Consider the following 16,958-nt stretch of genomic DNA (forward strand, 5'->3'; position numbering starts at 1 on the left):
ATGGACTGCACATGTTTAGCGCATATATAACATGACAAGGACAAAATTCCCTATATTATTACAAAAATCAATAAATAAACTTGTAGCGATTTTCTGTCATCATCCCCACTGAGAGCAAAGTATGTCAGACAATTCTCCATGTCATTTCCATCTTCTTAAAGCAGGAGTGCATAAATACTCCTGTTATTCTTATCGGAGGCTGTGTGCCACTGTGTGATTGGCTGATAGCTGATGACTCATTTCAACAGGCTGGTGTGGGGCTGAAAGGAGCGGAGGGTAGGTGGTGGTGAAAAGGGGGAGCAGGAGGTGGGAGTAAAGCTTTCTCCCACTGCGTGTACGCTTATGTGCAGTGCTGTTGTACAGCGCGCCGTTTCGCACAAAAGCACACAACATAAATACTTGCAAACGGAGTCAACTTCATCTATACACTTACTCGTTGTGTTTTCTGCTCATCTCTTCAGCCGCGGTTGCCTGTAGCCATACTTGAGGAGAGACATAGAGCCGGAAGGAGAGAGAGAGAGAGAGAGAGAGAGGAGGGAGAAAGAGAGAGTGAGAGAGTGAGAGAGAGGAGGGAGACTTGTGTTGATCAGAGAGTCTGCAGCCCCCCAGCCTTCCCTCTGTTGCTGCTACAGTACGTGTGAAAGGAAGAGGGAGAGGCAGCAGAAGCAGATCTGCTGTTTGACTCTGAGACTCGGAGGGAAGAGCAGAGCGCTGTGAGCTGTGCAGTGCAGAGCAGAGCTAGTCAGTCTTCTGGTATGTGTCCAGTGTGAGCAACTCAGCCGAGTCCCTGCGCACTTCTGTCTGAGCTGCCTCGCACCCCAGGACTCTGAAACCAGCCACACAAACAGGTGAGTGTCAACAGAATCATGACAAAATACTCGACTCACTAAATACTGCACTGGATGTATCCATGTGATTATCATTATTATTATTATGATTTCCACCAGTCTGTGTTTATTTTACTGTAATGTATGCATGTTACTATTTGAATATTGTAGTATATACAGGAATGATTTCACAAATGCCAAAAGTTCTTCTTAAGAAATGAGGTGTATCCACCTTTGGTTTTGTGCGCGTCGATGTGACAGGTGGGGGTGTTTTCACATATATGTTCGCGCAAACGTTAGCTTGTATGAAGGCTTGTTTACCTTCTCGCTGACAGGTGAGAAAGACCGCTGGGACTTGGGGAAAGCGTTGCCTCTGGAAGGAGTAAATGCATTTGATTTCATCCCTGTTTCCCCATGTGTATATCCATGTGTCCCTGCTAGAGAGAGTGGGTGGAGTGGAAACTGTTTCTGCCACTGCTCTCTCAGTGTAGTTTAGAAACAGGAGAGAAAAAACAAGATCCCCCCCCCCCCCCCCCCCCAAATAAAAAAAAAAAAACAACACAAGATGAAGACAGTTTCATCTCAGAAGCTGTGCTTTAGGCGGACTACAGTATTTGATGGAATGCAGATTGCGCCTCCGTTCCAGCCCGCAATTTGTCCGTGTGGACACAGTAGTTTATCAACAACTGTCGGGAATATCTGCAGGAGTTTACACTTCAGATTTACGCTGTTTTTCTTGAGCTTAGCGTGAGCCTTTCGTCTCAACTGCGCAAGAGAACGACTGCATCCATCCCTAATTATTGTAGCATTGGTAGAATGCGATCGCTGTAGTCTAAGACTGTAGCAATATTCTCGCTTTAACATCTAATCTGTTACATAATAAGGTTCTCAGCATACTGGCTTGGTTTCAAAAATAGAGCTGACATCAAATCAAAGATCTCTCTAATGGGCCAGATCATGCATGCCTTTTTTCTGTGGCGTTATATGCAGCAAACAGTCTGCTGTTAATTTGGAGTAAGGGGTTTTTTTTTGGCTCACATGTCCACTTTTCTCCTGTCTGTGTTAGTGTATCATATCAGTGCTGATTTCTTTATTTGTTTTGCCCTGATTGAGCCCAAACTTAATTATTTGTACTGTGTTGCAAAGCTGGATTCCTCTTTAGCACCTTCTCCTCCATATTGGTGTGTAACACTCGTCACTTGTACTGCATCCTGGGATGTAATTACGTGTAATGGCAGCTCATGAATGTTTACCGCAGGGAATCAGCAGTTTGGTCTAGAATTATTTTCTCCACTGCAGAACTTGTTGAATGGACTTTAGTTCTTTTGAAGTTTGTCTTTGAACTAAGCCTGAATCTGACCAACTTCAAGCCTGTATGATTTGCTTAAAGAGAGGACAGAGAAATACAATCCCTTGAATAAAAGCATATGGCTGAATGAGATTTCACAGGGACACATTGTCAGTGTTTAGATGGTTTAAACCCCTGAGCCATGACCGTGATCTGGGCTGCCATTGACAGCGAAAATTCCCCTCGGTGTTTGCTGCTGTTGTTTGCCTCCAACTGTCAATCTGTCACTGCTGTGATGTTGAAAAAACAGCCCAAGCTCCCCATTGACTGTGCCACCTCCTTTTTTCACCCAACCTCCAGTATATATGTACCGACATCCATCCATCCATCCATCCATGTTTCTCCCACCAGGTTTGAAATTGTCTCTTCACTTTTACCGTGCGCCTCCCTCCACCCCTCTCCGCTCTGGTCGCCACAGAAACGGCTGATTCAGGAAGGGTGGGCGGGTGTCTCAGAGCTCTTGCTGCTCTGCCCCATGCGGCGCTTTCACAGTACATTTCTGCTTCTGTGCTGCTTTTATGGCCCTGATATGCTGACAGTTCAGGTGGCTCAGTCAGATGTTATACAATTGTATCAGCTACACAAAGCCTGTTTGTTCACTTCCCTCAAAGGACATGTTCAGAATTTAGACTTGCATTGCCATTCATGTTCAGTTTTTATTCTAACAATGGATCACAGGAAACCTCTTGATTGCCCGCTGACAAATCACTAGTGGTGGCAGATTTCTTTTTTAATGGTTTGTTTGTTAAATTTGTGCAGACATTATTTGTGGTTATGAAGTGAGCGGCTGTCTTTTTATGGTCTTCTAATTAAGTGATCCAGGGAGATTGCAGATCTGTTTTATGTGGCACCTGGGTCAGAATCAGAGTCACACTGTGTGTGTTTAGAGACTATACTGAGGTGATTAATAATGTAATATACCATGACTGAGGCGTTAAATAATAGATATTCTATGACCTTTCTCTTACATAAGGTTGATAAAATAGAATAAGAGTGATGGAGTGAAGGATTGCCATGAGTAGGTAGATCTGCAGACTTTTTATTTTTTGGTATGAATTACTTATTTATTTATTTAATTTACACATGTATTGCAGTTGACCTCCCACTCAAACACCAAATAAAAGATTAGCTCCTGTAATTACAGGCGTATTAAACAGAAGTGGTTTTTTTGTTTTGTGTTGTGGTTTTAACCATTTTTGTTGCATTTTTCCAGATAGCTCTGGTTGCCATGGTGATAATTTGTACAGTAGCTTAAAAACGCCACCCTTTGGAAAAGGCTTCCAAACAGGAAATGAAACTAGTGTTTTTACTGCAGTCAATTCCAAGCAGGACCCCATGAGTTCATCCTGCTGTGCCTGATTAAATTAAAATGGGAATTGTATTCACTTAGGAGATAATGGTGGAGAGAAGCTTCGTGAAAATCGAGCTTTTGATGCTTTTATGTTCGCTGTACAAGCATATTATTGATTACCGAGTCACAGCCTTTCTGTGGCATATCGCTGACGATGTAGCTACTGAGGGGAAAAAAAGTTATTTGCCGTTCATCTTATTTTGCTTTTCAAAATGCAAGAAGAGCACAGTGTAGCCATCTATTTAGTCATTCATTTGTGATTTATAGCACTATTTGGTCGGGTTCTGTTTTTTATTTTCTTCTTTTAGAGCTACAAAATTCATGCAGGTTAAAGTGTTTTTTCCACCCTGCAGTGTTCAGCTATTACAGTCAGTGGTGACGCAGCCCGAGACTCATACAGCACACTGCAGAGCCGTCACGAGACACAGCCAGAACAAAGAGCGCACACTGTCATCTAAGAGAACAACTCAACACAGAAGCAGCCTGTTGAGGCACCAAAGTGTGACATACAATACAGCAGGACACCATGTGCTGAGACCTAACTGACTCATTCGGCTACCTTGTGGCACTAAAGGTCTCAGGTGGGACCTTGTTAGTTCACTGTTGAATATATTGCTCTTCCTTATTCTCATAAACATGAAAACAAATGGGCACGCAGAAGTTCACAGATGAAACAGTGGTACCAGGCACTTTAATCATGTGTGTCTCCACCCTGATTCCCCAAGCGCATAGCTACAGATTTACAAAAGCAAAAGCAAACAATCGTGGAAATATTTATTACCAAATAACTCAAATATCTTGAAAAGAAACACAAGTACAGTAAAATTCATTATTATGTTGTTGTTGTTGTTTTTTGCTGTGTACAGACAAGTTTATGAATACAGTGAATTACCACAAAAAATGTGGACCAACTTAGTCCAAGGACACCCACTACCACACATAACAGTGATGCTTCAAATGTTTCCTACAACATACAAAACCAGTGAGTGAACATGAGAAGGAAGTGAGTCCTGAATGCCTTCTGAAGTCAAAGTTTAAAAAGCTGGTTTTACTTCAAAGGTCACATGTCTTTTTAAAGTCACCACAGCCAAGACAGCTTGCTTGAGTACAAACCAAACATCAGAATGGGGAAGAAAGGTGATTTAAGTGACAGAAGAACATCTGTGAACTCATTTGAATGTGCCATGGTTGTAGGTGCCAGACAGGCTGGCTCGGGATTTCAAAAACTGCTGATCTGCTGAGACCATCTCTGAGTTTTAATGAGCTGCAATTCTCTGGGTGAAAATGTTTTGTTGATGCTAGACGTCAGAGGAGAATGGCTAGACTGCTTCAATCTAATAGGAAGGCAACGGATCACCGCTATGGTATGCAGAAGTGCATCTATCAATGCATAATACTTCAAACATTGAACAAGATTGGCTCACAGAAGACCACACAGCCTGTCAGCTAAGAACAAGAAACCCAGGCTACAGTTCACACGGGTTCACCAATGCTGGTGGACAGCAGATGGATAAAAAACACCCGAGTCTTAATTTTTGCAGCAACATTCAATGGTAGGACCAGAATCCATTTTACTTTGTATCAGTGGTTCAGGCTGGTGGTGTTGTAACGGTGTGGGAGATATTTTCTTGGCACATTGTGAGCCCCTTAGTCCAAATAAGGATTACTTAAATAGCACAGCTTACCAAAGTATTGATGCTGACCATATCTATCCTTTATGACTGCAGAGTGCCCATTTTCTGATGGCTGCTTCCAGCAGGATAAAAAAACATGTTAGAAAGCATAGATCACCTCAAACTGGTTTCTTGATTTCAAATGACCCGCACAGTCACCAGATCTCGATCCAGGAACGCACTTTTGTGATGTTGTTGAACAGGAGATTCTCATCATGGATGTGCAACTGTATGATGCTATCATGTCATCATCACGTTAAATCTATGATGAGAAAAATTAACTCAGTTCTGAAGCCAAAAGAGGTTTCGACTTGTATGAGGAACGTTTACCAAATGAAGTGTCTAGTAAGTCTATGTGTCCGTGTAGGAAGATTATACTCCTTTGCTTTCATGAGTAGGTTAACTATTATTGGAGATTATGTATTGGAATTTCAGGAGCAGGACCACGCCTCCAAACACGCTCCTTTCGGCTGTCATCTATATAAGTTCCCCCAGTTCTGCAAGCTGATCATTCTCGTTTACGTGCCCCACCCTCCCCCCCTCCTTGTTCTCCATTCTTCAACTTCTTCACTTCTATTTAGTACATGGGGATCTGCCAGACCCGGGAGCCGCCGCCAGTCCCCTTCGAGGCCTTCCCCAAACCGCAGCTCACTTCATGTCAAAGCATTCACTTTTACCTACTAAAACGCTGTCAAACCTAAAATGAGTGTTGCTTTTTTAATTAGCTTTACTTTTACTACATACAGCTTTTACCAAGACTTATTTATTTTTTGATAGGTTTCCCACCACCTTTTTACCTGGTCTGTCTTGTTGAAAGACAGGCTGCCTGATGAGATAGGAGACTCAGTGGATGTTGATGTTCACAGAAAACATTGTGGTCTGCAGTGAGATTAGGGAATGGGTGGAACAGAGCCGGGGAAAGTGGAGGTATGCTCTGGAGAAAGGAGTAAGTCAGTAGAAGCAAGAGAGAATACATGGATGTGAAAGAGAGGCATAACACTGAAGATGCAGGAGTAGAGGAAGTGAAAATAGTTTAAATACTTGGGATCAACCATCCAAAGCAACAGACAAAAGAGTTAAAGAAGCAAGTTCATGGACCAACTCCACCCTACCTGACCCACCTGATCTGTGACAGAAGGATAGCAGCAAGAGAGGAAGATGCTAAGATCTTCATTTGAAGTGAACAAAGGGAAACAGGGTTAGAAATTAGTATGTCAGAGGGACAGCTTAGGTTGAACAAAGTTAGAGAGGCACGGCTGAGATGGTATGAGCATATGCAGAGGAGGCATAGTGAATATACTGAACAAAAGGTGTTGAAGGTGGAGCTGGGAGACCACAGAGAAAGTGGGTGGGTGGGTGAGGAGAAAGAAGACGTACAGAGGGTTGGTGTGACAGAGGAGGATTCTAGGGATAGGGTGAGATTGAGATAGATGATTTGCTGCGGTGACCCCTAAAGGGAGTAGCCAAATAAAGCCAAAGAAGAAGCTTAATAAAAATGTAGTAGAACATCCAAAAGATGATCTTAGAAAAAGAAAATAGAAGCTAGGTTTCAATACCTGACTGCTAAAAGGAGAATACACAGTAAGGAAATCATGTGAATCATGTTCCTTATAATGTCTGACTTAGAGAAAAAAGTGATTTGATTTCCATGTGGAATGAAAGGTGAATATTTACCCTCAAACTAGTCGTTAATCAAGCTCCTCTTCAAGTGCACCTTCGATGATTCCCTGTGGCTGCCTGCTGTCTGATGACTAATGTTCTCCCAAGCTTCATATTACAGCACTTTAATTGGTTTGAATAAACCAATCATTAACTTGCTCATTAAAGCTTATTGTAGCGCTGAGACCATTGTGAATTGATCAGACCAAACTTCTGTAATTGTTCCCAAAGCTTCATCGTGGTCCTGTTTGCCCTAGTTACTCAACACCAACATCCTGACTCACTGGTTCTTTAAAGATTCCTTAGCACTTAGTGTCAGTATGCTCCTGCACCAGCTTCGCTCATCTGGCCAAAGCTTCCCATCTGGACCCACTCTTCCTGCCATCTGCTCTTCTGTTTTGCTATTAGCCATTTGTGATGCTTCTAGTTCAAACAGCCCCCGCATACTTTTACTGGACGAAAAGAAGTAAGAAGATGGAAGAAGTAAGGAACAGACAAGGAGGACAGAGAGGCAGAAAGATTTGTACAGCTTGGGGTTTAAGCTCGATTCACCACTGTGTGTTTCTTCAGTGCGGCGCCACTTTGCATCTCAGCAGTTTCCATCCAGTCAGTGTGTATCCTGCAAAATGCTGACTGGCATACAATAGGGATCACTAAGAGAACAACTCACAGTTTGTGCTTAGTCAGAGAAAGGCTGTTTCCCTGAAATTAATAGTTACAGAGAGAATCAGGGACAAACAGAGGCTGCAGTCGTAGTGCAGGTATATGGATTACTGCCCGGGGAGAGTGACAGCATGATGGAAATGCTGCCGCCGGTGTTACTGTTGTAGATGGTGGTGCAAGTTTGACCTGACTAACTGATGGATATGAGAAACGTTAACTCGAGGGGAATCATCTGTGGTTATGCTGTGGCCTGAGGTTTAATACTCACTCTATACTCATATTAATGGCATCATCATTGGTCTTCTGAAATAGCATTTTTATGCTTATGAAAATGCCTTTGAACACACACGGACCCATGGAGCACATTTTAACATCCAAAATATCTCAAATGGTCATAAAATGCCAGTGAAAGCATATTCAATCAGCCTGGGTGAGAAGTCTATGCACTCATGGCTCTATGATGGTAAACGACATGGATATTTAAAGTACTTCATGCTTAGCTTAAAGTTTCTTAAAGTTAATTAATTTTACGATATTTAAAAGTGAATATCGCAAATGCCACAAAATTACATCTTTATTTTAAGCACTATTTGAAGAACTAAACATGACTTATATACACAACAAATGATTTAAGTGTCTTAGAAATGTAATTTGATTGAGTTGAACAGTATAAAAATATATGTTGATATGATGTGATGTGATGTGATGTGATGAACCAGGGCCCATATAACAGAGATATTTAGTCAAAGTCAAAGTAAACTTTATTGCCATCTCTGCTATATACAGTACAGTATATAGAGAGATGAGATGATGAGGCTCCAGTTCCATTCAGTGCAAAAAACAATAATAAATATAAGAAGAGTAAGAAATAAATATATACTTGAAGACTAAGGTAAATATAAAAGGAATAAATATACACTTTAAAATTAAGGTAAAAAAAAATATCAATAACAGTCTAAATTTACAATTTACAGTTGAATGATTTAATGTGACCTTGAAGTGGTTTAAAATGACCAGCGTTGCAGCTTTACAGTATGATACTGAAGTCATGTTTTAAAATATGCTGAAGTTTGAACTGAGCATAAAAATTGGAAATAAAGGTGATTTAAGGGAATTTCAATGTAGACAAAAGAGAAATTATCCAATGAGCAGCAGATTTCTTGGAGAAAATGTCTTTTTGATGTAAAAAGTCAGGGGAGAATGGTCAGACTACTCAAATAACCACTTGTTACAACCAAGGTATGCAGAAGAGCATCTCTGAATGCACAACACATCAAACCTTAAAGCTAATTGGCTATTGCAGCAGAAGACCGTAGCCTATTTGCTATGGTCTTCTGCTGTAGTAAATCGGTTACAGCAATTTGCTGTATTTCTGACAGCTAATAACAGGAAAATGAGGCTAGAGTTTGCACAGACTCACTAAAATCAGACAACAGAAGGCCACAAAGCCATTTTTTGGTCTGATGACTTTTGATTAATGATGTGAAATTCAGATGGTGGGTTCACAGTTTAGCATAAACAACATAAAGGCATGGGCCCATCCTGCATTGTATTAGTGGTTCCAACTACAACCACTACAGTGGTTCAAGTGGTGTAATAGTGTTAGGGATATTTTCTTGGCACACTTTAGCCCCCTTGATGTCAAATGAACATTGTTTAAATGCCACGGCCTTCATGAGTATTCCTTTAAGATCTTCTACGGCTAATTCCAACAGGACAATGTGCCATGCCACAAAGCTCACATCATCTCAGTCTGGTTTCTTGAACATGAACAGTCACCTGATCGCAGTCCAGTACAGCACCTTTCTAGGGATGTTGTGCATCAGGAGAATCATATCATGAATGTGCAGCCAACAAAACCGTGTAATCCTTTCATGTAATTATGGACCAAAATCTTTGAAGAATGTTTCCGGCACCTTGTTAAATTTGTGCCATTAGGAATTAAGGCAGTTCTGTCTAACACCAGTGTGTGAATGTGTGTGTGAATGGGTGGATGACTGGATATGTAAAGCGCTTTGGGGTCCTTAGGGACTAGTAAAGCGCTATATAAATACAGGCCATTTACATTTTTACCATTTAACTTGGTAATGGCAAGATGAAAGATAACTTTAAATATAATTTCTACATTCACAAATTGAACCTTTAAATAAATGTTAATATATAAACAGTGAATTATCTGAAATAAATAAAATTATATAAAATATTTTCATTAAATTTTTGGATCTTGATATTAATTCAGTCTCAGGTTTTTTTTGCTTTTGCTTGACTTCATTTTAAATAATGCATACTAGATTTTTAAAAAAGGCATAGGATGCGGTTCTTGCTCCAAGGTCTTCTGTGCTCTTTGTCGGTACCCAAAGGCATTTTTTTTTACTGATTGGCAGTTCTCACTTGATACCCAGGTCGCAGAGAAGGGAGAAAAATGCATAAAAAGCAGACAGAAATCCCATCACCCAAACACCCTCGATCTAAATCCAGAGACCTTTGCTATTCTATGTCACCTCCCCATTCCATGAATTTCAGCTGTTGTCTTAAGAAAATATCTAAATTCAGATTTTTCCTCTTATTTTATCTTTTTCACTTTCCCATTTCTCTCCTCAAATCTCATCTCATGAACTCATATTATACCCCCTTCAACTCCAATACGATTCAGATTGTATAAAAACAGTGTGAACCATATTTCTTCTTATATTTGCATTTTCACTCTATGATTTGGGAAGTTTGGCCAATAAAGTGATCTCTTCTCTCTTCTGTTGGCTGAAGGAGGGTTTCTCAGGACGTTTAGGATTCAGTTTCATTCCGACAATTTCAGCCAGGAGAAGGTGATTATATTGTAGCTGAGTTTTGATTATAGTTGCCAGTTTAGGGTAGCTAAACTGTCCCAATAGTCACACCACAGCTCTGCAAGGCTGTACTTCTGTTTTTTTTTAAAAAAGAGATGATATGAGATAAATCCTAATGTCAGGTAAAAGCATTTTTAGCATGTTCACAGTCCTATTCTAACACATGCATAATGCCAAGAAATTTTGACTTCCCCATGGTTGCTAGAAGTCAATAAAATTCATCCTGAGCGGAACAGGGCATGTCTGTATCAAATATCGTGGCAATCCATCCAATAGACATGTTTTATGCAGCCCAGGGGTTCATCAGAGGCATTGGGAAAGCCCTTTTAGAGACTAAATGGATATCCACAAATCATGTTGTGCAGGTAAATGTAAAACTATACTGAAATCAAACACCTTTCATTTTTGTGAAGCTGCAGGATAGATCAGATCAAATCTTTAGTTTCCTACTATGAGCTCTGCATCAATGTGGACAGCTTTGACAACACGAGAACATAATGCGGGCAAAGTTGTTAGCTATTATGCCTCCCTTTGTAAAAACCACTCAAACTCAAATACTTCTGACCAACAAATCTGCTCCAAAGCTGCAGCACCTGCCTCTCATCAACCCCCTCATCAAGCAAAATAAGATCACTGTTAATCCACTTGTCTCAGCCCAACAGTGCTTTCTCTGCAGGCTCAACCATTCCCTCTGGGACTCCTGGAAGCCAAGAAGAGTATAGAAAGGTGCTCACAGCCTACACGCTCACTTTCTTTTTCCATCTTTTTATTAACGCCTTCATTTAGGTTTTTAACTTAATGCAGTTAGTGGACAAGTGGTATTCACTTAAAATACTTAGAAGTACTTAAAAGTACTTAAAATATTACCTTATTTGAGTATTTATATTTTCTACTTGGCTAGGATACATTTTTAAGATTAAATTAAGGTTTTCCTTGCATTTTGCATATTTTTGCTTTTGCTAAAAATAATAATTACATTAAATTAAATGTGTTATTTGTTAGCAGGTCTACAGATGCAATAATGCTATACTAAAACTTAAATAGATTTTCTGAAACTGTATTTCCATATTGGAACAACAATGATTGCATCTCTGATTTTGGCCATTATAATGAGAAATGAAGGATTTTGAATACTGATGACTTTTACAGAAGTAAATGTCAGAGTACCTGTAAAAAAAAACAAAAAAAAAACAAGCGCTTTCTATTTTTGAATCAAACTTGTGTTATTTGGTCAAAAACTAATCGTACCTCGTCATTTTGGACTTCATTCATATTTATTTACTTGCTGTCCCCCACTAACGCCCCCAAATGTTTCTCTGACTCCTTCTGCTCGTGTTGATCCCTGGTGGCAGCTGCTAATGCTGGCCCTCTCATCTGGCAGGGGAGATCACAAAGGTGGAGGAGTTACGGGAGTTATTTTGGCTGCAAAGTCCTCCAGAGCACCATCAGGGGAGATCCAGTAACGAGGAAGTAATTGAATTTGAGGTTTCGGCTAATGATTTTTCCAACAGCAGGACGCTCCCCCATTCTCAGGGCTCGCAGCGTCATGCATGGTCTCCGCAGAGCGTTGCTCAGGCAAGCCCTAAATCATCCATTAATGACTTTAGAGAAGCTAAGTACCTCTTACTCTTTTAACAGACATGATTTAATGGCACTTGTTAATCCAACAACATACAGAGCTTTCCATTTTGCGTCGCTTTATAGGCTTCGCTGAACAGATGTTGTAGTAGATTTATTGCCTTTGGACAAGAGCAGTACTGTTAAAAGCCAATTAGACTGTAAAAATCTCAACCAGATCAGGATGTTTTATTATACCTTTGCGTTTCAATTTGTTTGTTTTCTGGCTTGGATCGTTGTGTCTGTAAGGGAATTTGTTTAACCAGTCTGCTAATTTCTACCTTTTGCTCCACACCTATGGATTTCTAATTATCTTTTAGCAGAACAGTGAGTTGCTCACTTTTTATAACTTTGCAGTTGTAGTTATCATTTTGACACCTCAGATTACAAGGTTACATTAATAGTCAGCTTTCACATCTGTAAGAGTATATCAGTGGCAAGATAAGTGTAGTCTTAATGTAGTCTAAGTACAAACTCTGTTAGACATCATTCTTTCACCAGACAGATTGACAGATTTAAAGCTCTTAAATCTGAAACTTGGCAACTTCGAGGCTGATTGGGCTCCATTTGTAGTTCAGTCAGGAACGGAGACTTCTCCCCTTGGACCCCTTGTCTCCTCACCTCTGTTGGTATCATTTTTATCCTTTTTATCCTACCCTGCATAATCTCCATTTCACTGTCTGCCTTTTCTTACACCAAACCTTATTCAGTTATCTACCCTCTATTAAGGTGCTTGATATATTTATTTTTCTTTCCGTCTGGGAAGCAGCTCTTATCACAAAATGAGGTATCATAATTGTTCCTCTTATTTCACCCTTTGTAAGCCCAACGGTTGCTCTCTCTCACACACACGAACACGCACACTCACTATATTTGTCCCCGGTGCTATAACCCATTTAAGTCCGACGTCTTGTCACTGCCCTTCAGCTGCAGAATCCCGGCTAATGGCCACCGGGTTTTTCTCATTAGTTAATTATGTTTTGTGATAATGTCTACAGCTTTGAGCAGTTAGCTGAATGGCTTTTAGGCTAATGGTAACTGATCGCCTCGGTACACGGATCAAGATTGGCCTGCTTTTTTGTTATTCAAGCAATGTCACAGCCATCTTTTATGACAGTATTCTTCATTTAGCCACACAGACTAGCTGGTGTTGGTCTTATTGTGCTGCATCATATCGCTTGTGACTAAAGGTCATAAGTTAATAAAAAAAAAAGGCTCTATCAGAAATAATGGTAGCCACTGCTGGTCTATATGTAGTCATATTTTTTTTTTCTCCCAGCAAGTTTTTCATTCATGCGAGGGTTAACAGATTTGCATTTTCACTGGGAACACCTGTAGCACCGTTAGACCATCTCACCCCGGTTTTGTCTGGCTCTACTGAGAGCTAATAGATTTGTCTCATCTTGTTGTGTGCTTCTTTTGTACTATCACAGTCAACTTGCATTTTTTGTTTGCCGGCGTGAGTCATTACATGACGTCCATTGTTGAGTCGCTCCACAAAGCATGGGTTTTGGGAAAGTGCTACAGCAATGACAGAGGGTGTCAAATGAATCATGCCTCTATTGGCTACTTTCTTCAATCTTTTGATTTTGGGTAATTTATATATTCAGTTCTGTGTTTCCTTTGTGTAAAACCCAGGTCCAGCGGGGAGCAAATGTTGCTAGTGCACATTGCTATCTGCACAGAGGTCTCTGTTGCTTGCTTTTTGTTTACAGCAAAAATGATGCATCTACTACTACCTCAGTGGACCACCAACTATTTGCTAGAAAGCTGTGTGAAAAGATGTGATTTATTCTCCGTTGTACCACTTATACTTAACTAATCACGGCTGCACTGAGAAGGTGATCCAAAATGTTGCAAAGCACTCACACAACTAAGCCCTGGTCTGAACATGAAAAGACGACTCTTCGTATGGACAGCACTTTACACATGCACCGTGAGAAGTAAATCCTTCCCATATGGCAGCATCCACACATTCATCAGCCCTTCTGCGTCGGTTTAAAAAAAACCATTGCGGCTAGTTCGCTGCCAGTAAAAGGGAGATTATGGAAATATATTGAGATTTTTAACATTATTTCTGGAGGGAGCGATGAGATTGTGAAATTCATAGAGTACCGTAGCATCATAACCAACCAGTTTCAGAAAAAGAAAAGGGTTTTCTTTCTTGGCCTTAAACATATTTCATTTTATATAATTCATCCCTTTAGGGGTGCACATATACTGGTGTTTCATATGTGTGCCATTGTCAGCGCCGGTTTTAACCCAATGAGCATAGCTGTAGGTTGTATAATAACACTGGGGTAATTACACAGGAAAGAAGTAACACGATGAAATTGCTTTTTTTAAGGGAACTACAATTAAATCAGTATACCCCTATGTCAAGTTCCTCTCTGAGTTGTGTTTAATCTGCAGTGTTGCACCGTTTTATCTGAACTTATTGTTAAAGCCAATAAAGCTGCTGTCCAAATGTGCCCCATTTCATTTAGCTCTGGCACATTTACTGCCCTCCCAACAAAATAAATGACAGCGTCAGTCATTTGAGGGAGAAAAACATTACCAAAAACCAAAACAGAAAAAAAAACTCTAGAAGGAATAGAGACAGGTGCAAAGGAGTGAAAATCTGCAAAGGGAAGGGGTTGAGGAGAGGAGATTGGCAGAGAAAAAATAAAAGTTTAACAAAGGTGACCAGCCCTAACTGCATTATCTTAATTGTAACCAAACCAATTTTCTGAACTCTAATTAAAAAAACAAACAAAAAAACCAAGAAAACTTGCACATGCTTATTTGAGAAGCAACAACATTTGTTTTCTTCATAGAAACTTTGCACATTGCTTTGTTTACAGTCAGTGGGAGAAAGGACAATTGTTTCAGTCATACATGCACCCAGTTTGTAAATCGTTACGTAAATCAGAACTTACATAATAGCAAATGTAACATTACTCCCCACCTTAGGTTTAACCACAAAATTACATACTGCCTTGACTCAACAATAAAACACAGCAGTGACTTCCTCATTGCTCTGACCCTGGAATCCTTTGTAGTAATGGAGCAATCCGGCAAAACAACAAGCAATTTAAAGGGGTTCGAGCCCTATTCCCTCACAGCATCAAGACGGCTCTGGGATCTGGCCGACCTCTGACGCTCCGCCGAAGCTCTCCGTGCTTTTGTGGCTAAAATGTTGTTGCATCACAGGAAAATGGCCCAGCTATGTGTGTTCATCTTCTCTCTGCCATGATTTTTCATGTGAAGAGACCAGTGGGAGGATGTGTAAAAGTGCATAGCAACAGACTCTTTCTCTCGTGTTCTCTCGCTCTCTCTCGTTCTCACATACTCGCACAGGCACATTAACACACACACACACATGCACAGACAAACAAATACAAGGCAGCACAGATATAGCGCACATGTACCCTCTACCCCACCAGCAACACAAGGCACTGTGGAATAATAACGGTCCTATATTAAAGAGTACACCCTCAGGCAAATGATGTAAATGGCATCACACACAGGAATTAGCCTCAGTTTATGAATCACCAGCAGCTGCTGAGGGAAAACATGCGCCGCTGCCCGCCCAGCTGCCCCGCTTGCACAGGTCACAGGCTCGGTCTGGAGACTGATTCACTTTGTGTGTTTATATATATATATATATATATATATATATATATATATATATATATATATATATATATATATATATACATATATATGTATATATATCTCGCAACTTCAGACAGAGTCACTGCGCCTGTGGCAGCCCATCGCTCCTCAGAGCTCTGCTTGTCATCGTACCCGATCGCACCTGTCTGTCGCACCGATCATTCGTTAAAATTCCAACAAATACGAGGATGCGGGCAGTATCCATTTCCATTCCCCGAGTCGCCGGATGGTGCCTGTGCAGCGGTGTAGAGTGTGATTCGCCTGTTGAAACCCTGCAATTCTATTTCAGGCCATCCCACACACAGTGGGAGAGGAGCAGAAATGTGTCACCCTTTAATTACAGCTTTTCAGGTTCTTGTGAAATTTTGTGCATCTGTAGGTAAAAGAGTCCTACTTTGGATTTCAGAAACACACCTCCAGCAATTAGCACATCAAGGAAATGAACGGTGTGTGTGTGTGTGTGTGTGTGTGTGTGTGTGTGTGTGTGTGTGTGTGTGAGTGAGAGAGAGAGAGAGAGAGAAAGGGAGAGCGATAGAGAGAGTGCTTTATTTGCTTTAATTTTAAGCATTTTGGTCTAGTCGCCTGTACTTTTTAGGATCCAAAGCTTCGGCACATGAAAATCCTGTCCCTCCAGCTATTGATGACAACACTGCGTGAAAAATGCAAACAGCCAGTCTGAGTGTGTGTTATGTTCCCAATTATATCACCAGTATTGTCACTTACTCAGAGCTTTTCTCAGTCTGTTCTGCCAGCTGAACTGCAGAACGTTATTCCTATAGGGTCAGCCCCTTTCAATTAATTTCTTGTTAGTCCTGATCCAAATAAGCTGCAGTAAGAATTTAATCCTCATAACTGGATTATGAGCTGATTGGCACTACAAGAGCCGATTGTTATTGAAATGAAGGGTTACATAATTGTGGATGGATGACAAATTGACAGCCACCAATCGTTCATGTGTAAAATCATAAACTTCTCTTCAAGATTTCTAGCTTCTAACCGGAGATGAGAATTAGCAGTGTGTTGGCTGTTTTTTATGAGCGTCCTTGATAATGATTCTTCACGCAGGCCTCAGAGAGCCGTTGAACACACAAACACGCACACACACCTCCCCGTCTGTGCGTGTGTGGTTTAAGAAACAAGATGGAGGAATGAAGGATGCTGAAATAACTTGAAAGATTGCATTTTCAAGATTTTTTTTCAAACGGTTTATTCCCAGTAAAAGCTAATCTGAAATCTTTTTTTATCTGCCTTCTTGTCATCCTATTCATCTGTGTATCTACGTTTAGAAAAACAAAGAACACATTTCCTGTGAAGCCTCTG

The 16,958-nt window shown here is 40.6% G+C and overlaps 1 protein-coding gene across 1 annotated transcript in view; it reads left to right on the forward strand.

Annotated features, from left to right (window-relative positions):
• The first annotated feature begins 312 nt into the window (after window positions 1-312).
• Window positions 313-16,958, forward strand: part of LOC120718892 (prickle-like protein 2) — a 38,626-nt gene continuing 21,980 nt past the window's right edge. The window contains exon 1 of the mRNA XM_040007618.1: window positions 313-848. The gene's annotated coding sequence lies outside the window, so the exon portion shown is untranslated. The remainder of the gene's footprint in view (window positions 849-16,958) is intronic.

This window comes from Simochromis diagramma, unplaced genomic scaffold, assembly GCF_900408965.1.
Source record: "Simochromis diagramma unplaced genomic scaffold, fSimDia1.1 OVJJ01000545.1, whole genome shotgun sequence".
NCBI lineage: Eukaryota > Metazoa > Chordata > Actinopteri > Cichliformes > Cichlidae > Simochromis > Simochromis diagramma.